Genomic DNA, 13,288 nt, shown 5'->3' on the forward strand with positions numbered 1-13,288 from the left:
AGGTCAAAGGGGAGTTGAATTCGTATGAGATGGAACTGTGGCGTCGTCAGATGGACTATTTTGCGAATGTGGTTCGCTGCAAGTCTCTGCTTGGCAGTGCAACACATCACCCTAACTTGGACTTTGTTGTCATCAGGGAGCAGACAGAGGGAGAGTTCAGCTCACTTCAGCATGAGGCTGCAGAGGTACGGGTGGAGTTTTACCAGTTGGGAGCTAACAGCGGGTATCACGTCATGATGCTAATAGCAGTTTAAATCTCCCATGCTTCCCCCACAACAGTGATAAAGATTGGGAAGGTTTTACCAAGATAGCTACATGTATGGACAGAGTGTTTTGAGCTGAAAATTAAATGCTACTCAACTTTGACAAATGATTTGACAATTTTTGAACACCCGTTTAAAAACAGAGGATTAAACTGTATTTATTTGTTTTGATAAAGAAATGGATTTGTATTTAAAAGGTCAGAGGACATGATGAGATGGCTAGTGTATGTGAGTTGGATAGATTGCAGCATGTTGCTGTTTTGGTGAGAGAGAAATGGACAAGATGGACAAGGCCAGATATTTAAAATGTTGATGGAATTCTGAATCGTGATGAGAGAGATTGGTTACACATTATTTTTCCAAGATATTAATTAAACAACGTTAGCATTTGGTATTGTTTAAACTGTTTGGAGAAATTTTGTAACCATGTTGTCAAGCTTTTGATCACAAATGGATGCTCTGCAGCCAAAGTGTGGTCTGCAGCTCGGCAACTCGATGTCACGATGGGAGGGTGCAGAGCTGAGAGCCCGAGAAAGACTTCCAAAAGAATCACCCTGTGACTAAAATAATAGTCAAGCTACTCTTGTTTAATTACTCCTGTGAATTAATGTAAGAATGTGCAACCGAGCTTTGAATTATTTTGGGAATCTATTTTGTGAATTATAATAACCGAGCACACCGGTGTGTTTTGCACACACTGAGCAACAGCACACCAATGTGCTTTGAACTGTGTTGTCGTGATGAACAAGTGATACACGTGATAATGTATGCATGTGATATTAATCAGAAGAGTGATTTTCACACACCTTTTTACCGGGTCGATTGTCAAATACATAAACATGGGGAACTTTCAGACTCAGCTCATTTGAAAATAACTTAAAAAAAAAACTTGTTTTGATATTACAAATTGAGAAACCTTTTATCATACAAGTCTCATGGTCCTAATTTAAATGTATTGGGGTCCTCAAGTGACAGAGTAATGATTGGTTATATCACAGTAAGGTTATTAATAACTTGTATTTATTGATTAATATATTGTCAATCACTGTAGCTATGGACCTTGTTGATGTGTTAATTGAGGATAGGGAAAAGTTGCTGAGAATTGAATCAAGATATATATTAAGTTGAAGTACTTACATGATATTGAAAGAGGGTCTGTGTTATTAAATTGATCGACAGATTTGGTCAACATTACATATTAGGAATCATAAGTTAACTGCAAGGCAAAATCAAGTTATGAGGGAAAGCAGCATGGTATTTACATAACCAGAATGCAGAATGACTGGAAGAGTGGCGAGACCAACAGCAATTATGAAATCAATTAAATGGTATTATGAATTGTACCATGTACTGTAACTGTATTGCTCTCACTGATTAGTACTGGCCTGACTGTAATTCAAGTAAAATGCCTCCACAATTTGTAGAAAGACAAACAAACGATAAACCAGAATTATGTGGAGTAAAAAAGCATGACCATGTGAAATGAATGTTAAATCGGTCAGAATAAAAAAATATAAGTAGGGTAAGAATACTGATTCTGGCTCACTTTTCCCCATGTAAATGAATGGGGGATTTTCAGCGATTCATATTTTTTTCCCTAAAAATAAACCCCCCTTTTTATCCCAAGGTATATTTATTTGTCTCCCCTTTTAACCTGGAGGTTGAACCTCATTGAATTGAACACCTGGGGGTTGAACAGCTCACTCATTGAACCTATAAAGATTTGTTCATTCTCAAATTCCTTCAATAGTTTAATTTTCTTTGCACAATAATCCCCATCTAAAATATTGACAAACAAAACATTTGAATCTTTATATTTTTTAAGATACCCCATTTGTGCCATTACGAAATGATAAACTTCTCTTAATGCTCTCATCTGACCACCTCCTGAGCCACATATCATTTTGAGATTATAGTAAATTGTTTTTTCATTGTTCAATTGATAACCATCAAAGTTTTCAGTCCATTCAAGGATATTCATTTTTTTCTTTACATCCTCTAACTTACTAGTTTTTAAATTAATTCGCTTATTTGTTTTATTTACCTTTGTTTTAGTTATTTTTTCAATAAGACTTATTTGATATTTTTCACATTCATTATGTTTTCCATTTATATACCAAGACTGAGATTTTCTCCACTCTTTAGTTTGATTAATACTTGGTTTAACCATTTATATATTGTGAAAAACCACAAGTGTAGCCCTTAAAAACCCTAACCCATCTTCCCATCGTTAAAACATAATCTATTTTATACACTCTATCATACAATATCCATATGGAACACAATCTATTCCATTATCTAAAATAAATCTCTTATCATCAAAGGCTCCTAATGCCTTTTTATTTACTTCTTCACTATATATGTTATGTTTATAACTTCTTATTGTATTCATTTTCCTATATTCTTCTTTCTTATTCATCAAACAATTATAATAATTTCTAAAAGTTATTGATTTCTTTATTACATATTTCTTTATTCCCTTTAATCTCTTATCAATCTGTTCACCATACTTATAAGCATATGCCTTTGCTCTCAATCCAATAAACTCACTCATTACTTTTCCACCCAACTCATCCTTAAACTTACCAATAACCTTTTCATTCTTTTTGGAAAATAACTCACTCTTCTTGCTGAAATTACTTGTATCATATACTCCAATATTTTTCTTCATATCTTCATAAACATCATCAGTTTTTATATCTAGGATAAAACTATCAGTATCCATATACAACAATGAAACATTTTCACCATACTCTTTCTTTAAGTCATTATACAAATAATCATACATCAATATCTTTGATAAATCAAGAACTGCTGTTCCAATATAAATTGGTTTATCCATTACAATACTTTCCTTTTTCATATGAATTGCAGAAAAGTTCTCTGAAAAAACCTCTTCTCTCTCAAAACTTGGTTTATTTATCAATCTCAAGCTTCTTTCCAAGATGTTGCGAATCTAATGTTTTGCCTGTTTCTAACATTTTCCATAGTCTTTCCAAATACAGCATTATTCATTAATTTATAAAAGTCCCCTTCAAATTTTACTTTTGTATTTGCTCTCATATCTGTATTGAATTGAATATACTTTTTCACCCAAGGACTTTGTTTAAATTTTAAAACTCTATGAATTTTAGCTACTCTCAATCCTTCTCTCAAAAACTGTTTTAAGCTTCTCTGATGCAAAACATATCCCTCTTTATCATAGAATGTTGTTAATAACTTTTCTGTTGATTTACCTTTAATATTAAAACTTTTATGATAATCACTTAACCATTCTTTCTTTGGAGTTTCTTTCTCACATGCAAAAGGAAGATCTTTATGCTTATTATGAAGATCACTCGGGTACCTCAAATCAACTTCAAAATAATAACCTTCTTCTTCGTCATTCAATTCCTCTTGAGAAGAAATAACAATATTCATCAAAGCCTTTTCATAATCCTTTTCTTCCACCCACTCTAATTTACCATAAGGCAGAGATTGAGACATTGCCCATCCATACAAATTATTAGCATCAAAATACATCAAATAATTACTATCTTTTTCACTATCATAATTTGGAAGATATTTATTATTTGCTTTAGCATATCTTTTTGAACATACTTGTGATATTCCACCTCTCTTGGACTTCTCAATCATCAAAAGCATATCCACATCACTGATTAAATCTATATCTTGTTTTGTCATTTTCAACATTGCACTCCAAGCTAAACCAGGAGCTGTGAAATAGTGGGCAGGATCTAATCCATAACAATTTTTATTATGACAGAGTGATCTAAAAGCCTCAAACACATCAGCTAACAATAAAACATCTGTTTTTAGATATAAATCATGATATTCTCCAAGGTTCTTTATCTTAAATATTTTCCATATTTCTTGTGCGTGTTTATATTCCTTATCACTTATCTCTTCTTCATAAAGGTTATTATAGAAACTTTCTTTTGAAGGAAGTTGTGTTTCTTTAAATCTCATAAATGAATCCATATAATCATAAGGATAAATTCCCTTACTTGTAAGAATTTTCTCTTTACTTTGAATTTCATTCCTTGTTTGAATTTCCTCTCTCGTAAGAATTCCTTCTTTAATCAGAATTTCATCTTTAATCTGAATTTCCTCTTTAGTTCGAATTTTCTTTATAATTAGAATTTCATCTTCAGTTAGAATTTCTTCATTAATTACAGTTTCCTCTTTACTTTGAATTCTCTCTTTAATCTGAATTTCCTCTTTAGTGAGAATTTCCTCTTTTGGAAAGAATGAATTAAGATTTGGAAAAGAGTCCATGGAGCTTAGATTTGATGCGAGGTAGGCCAGTGGTGTTCCCATAAACTTGTAAGAATCTAAAAACCTAATACGAGTTAAAGGTTTTGTGAATATCATTTTTGAAAATGAAATATACTTTTGACTTGTGTTTGTTATAGCAGAAATATTCCCTGGTGTTTTTGAAAGTTCATTTATAAATAGATGTGTATCATAGTTGGCGCTGTTGTGAAGAAAGACTGGAATAAAAGAAGGTAATTTATAATTAAGATTACAACAGGAATGAGCGGGACCTCTATATTTACCAGTAAGATGACAATGGTCTCTAACTTTAGACTCCTTAATTTCCCCCTCACAAATATAGCAGATATTGTTCATTCTAAATTCTAATTTTTGTTCTTTGGTTAATTTCATCGGTTCATTTGTTTCTTTCATTAATTTAGTGAGTCTTATACAATCCTTTTCTAATCGTTTTACAAACTCTTGTGAAGCATTTTTTCCACGATAATGTTCAAGTTTGTTATACTTTTCTCCAACAGATGATTTGATATAATAACAGAAACCACAAGGAATATGTTTTTGATATTTATTTGTATATGGTTCTTTTGGATTAGGAGAAGCAGTATTTATCTTTTTAAGGATACATTCAAAATCAGCGTATATCACAAATGGGTGCATGATAGATTTATTATAATCTTCAAAATAAATCTTTTCACCAGGTTTAGGCATTGTAATTACAGCTGATTTATGATTACTACAATATTTTGAATGTTGTTCTAATCGTTCTTTTGTATGAAATGAATTAAGACATCGCTTACAAGGATATATTTTGTTTGCTGTTCTGAATACCTGAGAAGAGATTAATCTTGATAAATTATTGATGTATGTGTAATGTGAATTCTTTCCAACACTAAAATACAAAAGGTCAATGTGTGTTTCTTCATTTTTATAGTTGTTTGAAATTTTTAATATTTGAACTTTGTTTGTATCCGTTAATCCATATACATTAATAGAAAGATTATTCTTTTTCTCAAATTTAGGAATATCTGTTAATGGCATTGGGAATTTAAAATCTTTAATGTCCAAGGTATTCTCATATTTCATATATTGTTTTACTCTTTCTGAATTACATTTTGGTGGATGTAAGTGAGCAAGAACAGACCAGAGAAAACATTTATTATCATTGTTCTTAATATTAACAACTGCCTTCTTTAGTTTTATTTCTTTTGGTAATTCAATATAAGAAGAAGCTTTAAGAGGGTTTGATTTTAGAATGTGTATATCTAAAAAGATGATTTTTTTAATATTGAATCCACTTCCTACCACTGTATTATCAACATCCTCCTCTTGTCTTGATAGTTCTTCATAAACCCCACTATTCAAAAAATCTTGAAATGATGTTATAAAATGAAGATCTGTTCTCATATAAGGAGTTTGTTCTTCATCTTGTCTTTTCATATTCATTTTCACTCCCATATAAAACTTTAAAGTTTTCATTTCTTTTAATGTCTTTTTAATAAATTTTTCAACATCGGGTTTCACTATTTCAATTGATTCAGCTATTGATGATGGACCGGGTTCTCCAAATTGAAAAATCCTTATTTTTATATGCCCTTTAAATGCCCCATCAGTGTTTTCAATATAATAGTCTCCCTTTACTTTAAACTCATTTTTCTTGTGTTTTTGTGATTGAAGATGTTGATTATAACTACTCTTCAAAACATCCTTTGAACAGATATCACAATGTTTTCTTTCCAACTCAAGAGGAGATATTTGATGAAATAGATTAAATGTGTGTTTGTTGGTTCGGAGGTGTTTTCTATAATGTTTATATTCGTGATTACAAACATCGCAGTACGTTGTATTCACCATATTTATAGAATAAAACTTTGCTTAAACTAAAATTTTCTTGATGAAAATTTCGTTTGTTTTACAGGTGAATCTGTGCTTAAAACCATTTTATCCTCCAACTTTTTCACTTAATAAATACAATGTTTCAAGACACAAAAGACAAGTTTCAATCAATCTCTTCATCTGTTAAAGATACTGAGAAATATGTCAAGGATGTAAAATTGAACAAAGATAAATATAACAACTATTGGATAAAAACTATTATGGTAAATAATATGAGTTCTTCAATTTCCTTCAGTGGAAGGGCTTTTAGTATACCTGGTAGAACATCAATTAAAGTATCTCTAACAAAAGTTTCTCCTCTCCTTCTAGTAATATATTCAAAACTAGAAAAAGCAATGAAACAAGAAAAAGTATCAAAGAACAAAAACCTTATGGATGAAGCTTTAGAAAGAAAAGATAAGACCATCTGTAATATGCAAGGAGAAATTTGTATTTTTTTCAACAACCCTAAAGATGTAAATCTTGATGAAATAAAGGATGTTAATATATCAGGTGAAATGACATTTCGTTCAATAGTAGTTAACGATAATTTTAAAATTACCTTTAATATAAAAAATGTTGTCGTTGAATCTGATAATGAAAAAAAGTATATCGATATCGATGGTAATATACAACTGAAAGTATAGATGAATTTCAGTTTAAGTAAAGTTTTACTTTATAAATATGCTAGACTTTCCTGATTCTCCATATGACAAATTTGAGAATTGTCCTGCGTGTGAAAGACGGGATTAAACACAGAGTCAAAAGCCTATAAACAATGTATATTCTGTGATTATCTTCTAATTAATGATAATAAAAAATATAAAAAGGAAAATAATTCTTTTAGATTTACACCAAAAATGAATTACTTTACAAGATTGATTAGAGAAATGAATGTAAAGTATGAGGATGATAACACACCTTTCCTTACAAGGGAAGAAACTGAACGTATAAGAGAAATGTTCAAAGGATTGTTGTTGTATATTATTCATGGATGTAATTTTCAGGGAAATATCAACACAAGATATTGTATAAATAAAATAATGGATTATCTTGAAATTAAACCTGAACTTAGGATAAAATATAGAGTTTCTAAAAAAGCCAATAATAAATTAAATAACCTGTTTTTCAAATATATAAATGAATGATTTTTTACCTATTTGGGAAAATAAGATAAAATTTAACAACCATAAAAATCTCCCAAATTCATTAAGATGTCTCATAGTTGGTTCAAGTGGATGTGGAAAAACCTGCTTACTTTTAAAAATGCTCCTCACTCCCAACTTTTTAGATTATGATAATTTAATAATTTTCACAAAGTCGAAGTTTTCAACCAGAGTATCAACTACTCTCACAAGGTTTTAATGCTGGTCTTCAAAAAGAAGATATAATAGGTTTATTTAAACGTCAAAAAAACCTAAATGATTATAACATTGAAGATATAATTCAACTATTTTGTGATACACAGAGATGTAAAAAGAAATCAAATCTTATAACTTGTATTCTTAGTGATAATACGGATGATATACCGTCTCCCCAAGATTTGGATAAATCAAAAAAGAACCTCGTTATCTTTGATGATTGTGTTAATGAGAGAAACCAAACGGTAATGGACAGCTACTACACAAGAGGGAGACATTCTTCTTGTAATTGTATTTATCTTAGTCAATCGTACTTTCAACTTCCTCGTCGTTCCATCAGAAACAATGCTAATACTTTTATTTTATTCTAGTTAAATTCAATAGATATCAATAATTTTTGGAGAGATAATTGTTCTACATTATGTAGTAAAAAGAAATTTGAGGATTATATGAAGCACACGACTGAAAAATATAAATATATTGTTGTGAAACAAGATGAGATATTAAGGGATATATTTTTTGTTTTATAAACAATTACATATATAAATGACAACTATTATTATAAATCTTGTGGGTAAATCTGCTTCTGGAAAAAACTTTCATAAATCAAGGTTCTTGTGTAGTACAAATGAGAATATTGTAAATTTACTTAAAAAACACCCCGTGATACGCATTGTATCAACAACAACTAGAGCAATAAGACCTGGAGAAGTAAAAGGTGTAGATTATCACTATATTTCAGTGGAGGAACATATGCGATTGAGGAATGAAGGACAAATATTTGAGGAGGTTTCTCTTGGTACAACAAAATATTCACATTGTAAGAGTGAGTTAAAGAAACTAAAATCTGGTGGTGTTGGGATATTAGAAACTAATCCAGAAGGAACGAGACAAATTATTAAATATCTGAGCGGAGTGACGATTTTATCATTCGGTTTTGATGTTGATGAAGAAACTCAACACAAACGTATGAAAAGCAGAGATGCAAGGATTAGTGAAGAAGAAATTACAACTCGCATTAATGTTAATAAAGAATTTGATGAAATATTTAAAGAAAAGGATTTATTTGAACACATCTACTTGAATGATGAAGAAAAGGAAAATTTCCCTGTTGATCTTTACAATTCATTAAATGATATTTTACAATAAATAAATGGATACAAAAGAAAGAGCAAGAAGATTTAAGGAACATCAAGAGTTGGTTTCAAAAGTTGTAAAACAACAGGAAGACATAAAGAAGAAACGCAGACAGAAACTAACGGGCGAAGAAGCATTTGAAAAAAAACAAGAGAAATTTTTTAAACCACTTTTAAAAACTTCCCAAGAAAAAATGAAAGATGTTTCCACAGTTCCCACAGTAGAATATACTCCTAGAAAGCTTCAAATGTTAAAAGATTTCAGTCAAATGACGGAGGAAGAATTAGAGCATTTAGGAGAATTAGAATATGATGATGAAGGTTTATTTCAACAACTGGAAGAGATTAATCAACCCCCTGATTATATTGTGAATGCTGTTCAAAACAATGAATATTCATCGGATTCAAAAACCAAAGCAGGACTCATTCCAACAGAACAACCAGCAATATTTCTTCTTGTTCAAGAAAAGGTATTGATATTTAATGATGAATTAAGGTTCTTAAGTTCTGCTCAACCCCCTGTTAAACTAACTCCGAGATTAATGTTTCTTCTCACAAAAGATGGAAGACAAGGTTCAACTGTGAGGGATGAATCAAAGTATATTGATAAACCATTGGATATGGAAAATAATGATGATAGAGTATATATTGATTTGCTGAACACTCTAAATTATAAGGTTATTCTTTCTGGTAAAAGTAGGAAGAATGAGAAGGAGAAACACATTATTCAGGCTTTAAGTATCCTTGGTTCAGGTATTAGTTTTCTTCCAAATGACCCATCGCAATTAGTTAATAGACTGTTATTGTTGTTCGGCAGTAAGAAGGCTGGAAATAACAATTGTTTTAATGAAGCATCAGCCATTTTAGACCAGTTGATGAACATGAAAATAATTAATAAATCTCAATATAAAGACATTTTATCTCATATTAAATAAGATGAGAAGCACAATCCTGAGTTTTAATTTCACAACAAGCGACCACACATCTTCATTCCCATACCCACTACAACTTGACACAACAAAAGAATATGAGGCATCTTTATTGTCCATGGAGACTTATAATACCTTATTTAATATAACCGAGAAAAATGACAAGTTTAGTTATAATCCGGGAAGTGGATACAAAACGATAACAGTCTCACCCGGAGCATACGAGATTTCTCAAATATCTTCCGAAATTGCTCGTCTTATGAAAGAACAGGGTGATGAACCAAAAAATATTATTATAAACATTCAAAAACATACTTCAAAATCAACGATTAAAGTTAAAAATAACTACAAGGTTGATTTCACAATTGATAATTCATTTAGAGAGTTATTAGGTTTCTCCTCAAAAAAGATTGAAACTAATGGGACGTTTTACAGTGATAATGTCATTCAAATATCCTCAGGAATAAATTCGGTGTTAATTCACTGTGATTTGATTGATGGTGCTTATAATGATGGATTAAAAACAAATACAATATTTTCATTCAGCGCATACTCAACCCCAATTGGTTATAAATTCAATATGGAGCCTAAAAATTTGGTTTATCTACCTGTGTCAGGAAAAACCATACACAGAGTAAATTTTAGGATAACCGACCAAGATAATCGTGTGATTTCTTTTAATGGAGAAGTTATATCCATCAGAATTCACCTACGTGAAGTTTTTCAATAAATAAATACGATGGTTATTGTGAGGAAGCACGAGTTGGGAAAATATAAAATAATTACAGGGGATGGGATGTTCCTTTCCCCGTACTACAAGGGTGAAGGTATGTATCTTGGTAGAGGATACTATAAACCTAAGAGACAAAGGGGTGTTGGACATCAATTTAGAGGAGATGGGATAATTGATACTCTCATGGGTATTGCAGAGATGCCAACTTTTGGAAATCAGAATTAGGGAGGATTTTCAACCGACACCAAATAATGTGCGCGAAGCGCACATCTCGAGCGCGGAGCGCTCGACCCTTGCGGGGGGTCCAGGGCCCGCCTTAGGGCCCTGGAAGCTCAGGGGTTCTAGACGCTCTCTAGTGCCCTCTGAGCCCTATTTTGGAGCATTTAACATGTTAAGAATTCCCACTTTTTGAACAAAAAAAGGGGAAAATTGTGCACTTTTTAATGTTACGTGTATGTTAATATTAGTAAGTTAGGGGACAATCAAAGATTAACAAAAAGCACAAAAGAAGCAATATTTTTCTTACCTTACTGGCTGGTACTACTGCTGCTTGCTTTTTCCATGGCAGCTTTGCTGAGTGACAGCTGTGTGGCTCTTTTAGCCCTTCTGATTATGTCTTTGCTGTATTCTCTCTGGTAGCAAGGGGTGCTATGAGCTAGTTTTTCAATTAAGAGAGCTTCCAGGGTTTTGACACTCAAATTGGGACGAAATTCAGTATGATTCTTTCGTACAAGACTGAGTGCCCGCTCACATGATGCGTTCGAATGAGGAATGACCAAGATTCCATTCATCACTTTGCTCAAATTAGGATACTTCTTGGCACCAGTGCAGGGATCTGTGAGCTGTGAAATCCGATGCCACTGCTCATCCACTCTCACTGTCTCAGTAGCAATTGTAGCTATGGAGGCGTCTGCCTGGTAGTGAGCGAATTCACTCTCAAGACTGTCTATGTCACTATCACCGCCACTGAACAGACAGGGGAATTTCTTGATGAAAAACTCCACACTGTCAAACCCCACTTCTTGGTGTAGCTTACCATCCAGCACCTGAGCATGCTTGGCTAATTCATCATCTAGCGGCCAGGTTTTGAAGATGTAATTGCAGGCTTTCACATAATATGAGCGAACTGCACTGAAGAAACCTTGGATGTCTGACTCACTCAGAGTGAAGGTGGATTTCTTGAGACTCCTTTGTTCCCTTATATACAGTTTGGCATCGTTCCCAATCATGAGGTCCTCATCATTCTTCTGATGATTTCTGTCAGAGAAGGGTACATTTACCAGAGCAACCGATGACACCGATGGTTTCAAAAACCGTACGAAGATATCTTTCAGAAGACCATTCAATTCTCCGTGCAGGAGATGAATACAGGGTTCGTCTCTTTGGAGCAGAAGATTCCCCTTCTCAAAAAGCTTGTTAGCATATCGAAGGAAGAAACAATAGAGTTTTGTTTGTGGAGACAAGAACATCCTGTTGACACGTTTTTCTCTAGATTCCTGCACAGTGTTTGAGGAAGATGCGCTTTTAGTTGTAGAACTCGTAGTACACTTAGCCGCAGGGCGATCACACTTGCGTTTACTGCCAGCAGAAGAGGTCAGACTCGTAGTACCAGATCCAATTTTACGTTTGAGGAGAGAGCTTGAGGTAGGTGCAGCCAAGGAAGAAGACCTCTGATTCGAAGGTTTTGCTGAGCTTCTATCAAGTGATTTGGCAAAAGCAGAACTTAACTTGGGTCCTTCTTTGCCTGTAGATGGGACTATCACAGTCTTTCTCGACTCTGAAGGGATCTGCTTTGTAGATGAACGTGATGAAGGGCCGGTGATGCTACCTGCTCTCAGCATTGGTTTTGGTGCTGTCCCTGCTGTCTTCTTCGCAGCAGATACTGCAGTGGTAGTGGTGAATGCTGCTCCACTAGTGCTTGATCCTGCAGTGCCAGTACTGGCAGTAGATACAGTGCCGTCCTTCTTGCTCGTTGTTAGAGTCTTGGCTACAGTTGGTTGCATTTTTCTTCGTACTTCTTCTTTGAAGAAGAGGCGAAGTGGCTCCCACTGTTCAATCAGCCTGTCTAGGCACTGACCAAGGGACAGCCACCTTGTTGCGACATGCTTCAGAATCTTGTGTGTCGGGGCATCACAGAGTTCTTGCAGTGCTTTCACTCCTTTGACGCGTTTACTACTTTTGTCCAAGTAGTAGTAAATATCGATGAGAAAGTCATCTAATTCAATGGGTAAGGCCTGAGCCGCCTTCTTGGCCGTATTGTGCATCATATGGCAAGGGCATCCCATGATGTAGCACTCTGGATTTTGTTTGTGGATATAAGCAGCGACTCCTTTGTGCTTGCCCACCATGACAGAGGCATTATCAGCACAAAAGGAAACACAATTTCCCCACGGAATTTTCCTGTCACTGAACTCATGATCAAGCAGTTTGAAAATGTTTTCTCCAGTGGAATCTTGTTTGCACGCAGGCAAACTTAGCAAACCTTGCTTCACAATCCCAGCACTGTTGTCATAGTACGAAATCAGGACAGGATATAGCTGGGCCTCACCACTGTCATTGCTACCGTCTGTAGCTAGGCTAAATGGAGCTAGTCTAGCAATATCGGCAATAGATGAAGCAGTAACATTTGACAACTCACCAATTACACTGGTCAACAACAAATTTGTTGTCTGCATTTTTAAGCTGATTTAGGACGAATCTGATGCGCTGAATCCAAAAC

At 33.5% G+C, this 13,288-nt stretch overlaps 1 long non-coding RNA gene across 4 annotated transcripts in view; it reads left to right on the forward strand.

Moving 5' to 3' along the window:
• LOC147029232 (uncharacterized) overlaps nt 1–13,288 on the forward strand; it is an 82,105-nt gene that overhangs the window by 36,524 nt on the left and 32,293 nt on the right. For 2 of the 4 annotated variants that reach the window (XR_015056858.1, XR_015056860.1), the window contains exon 4: nt 137–185. The exons of the other annotated variants lie outside the window; for them this stretch is intronic. This is a non-coding gene — a long non-coding RNA (uncharacterized LOC147029232). The remainder of the gene's footprint in view (nt 1–136; nt 186–13,288) is intronic. 4 annotated transcript variants of the gene reach the window in all.

Source organism: Eptatretus burgeri, chromosome 4 (assembly GCF_056783735.1).
Source record: "Eptatretus burgeri isolate ZD-2024b chromosome 4, Ebu_testis_v1, whole genome shotgun sequence".
Taxonomy (NCBI): Eukaryota; Metazoa; Chordata; class Myxini; order Myxiniformes; family Myxinidae; genus Eptatretus; species Eptatretus burgeri.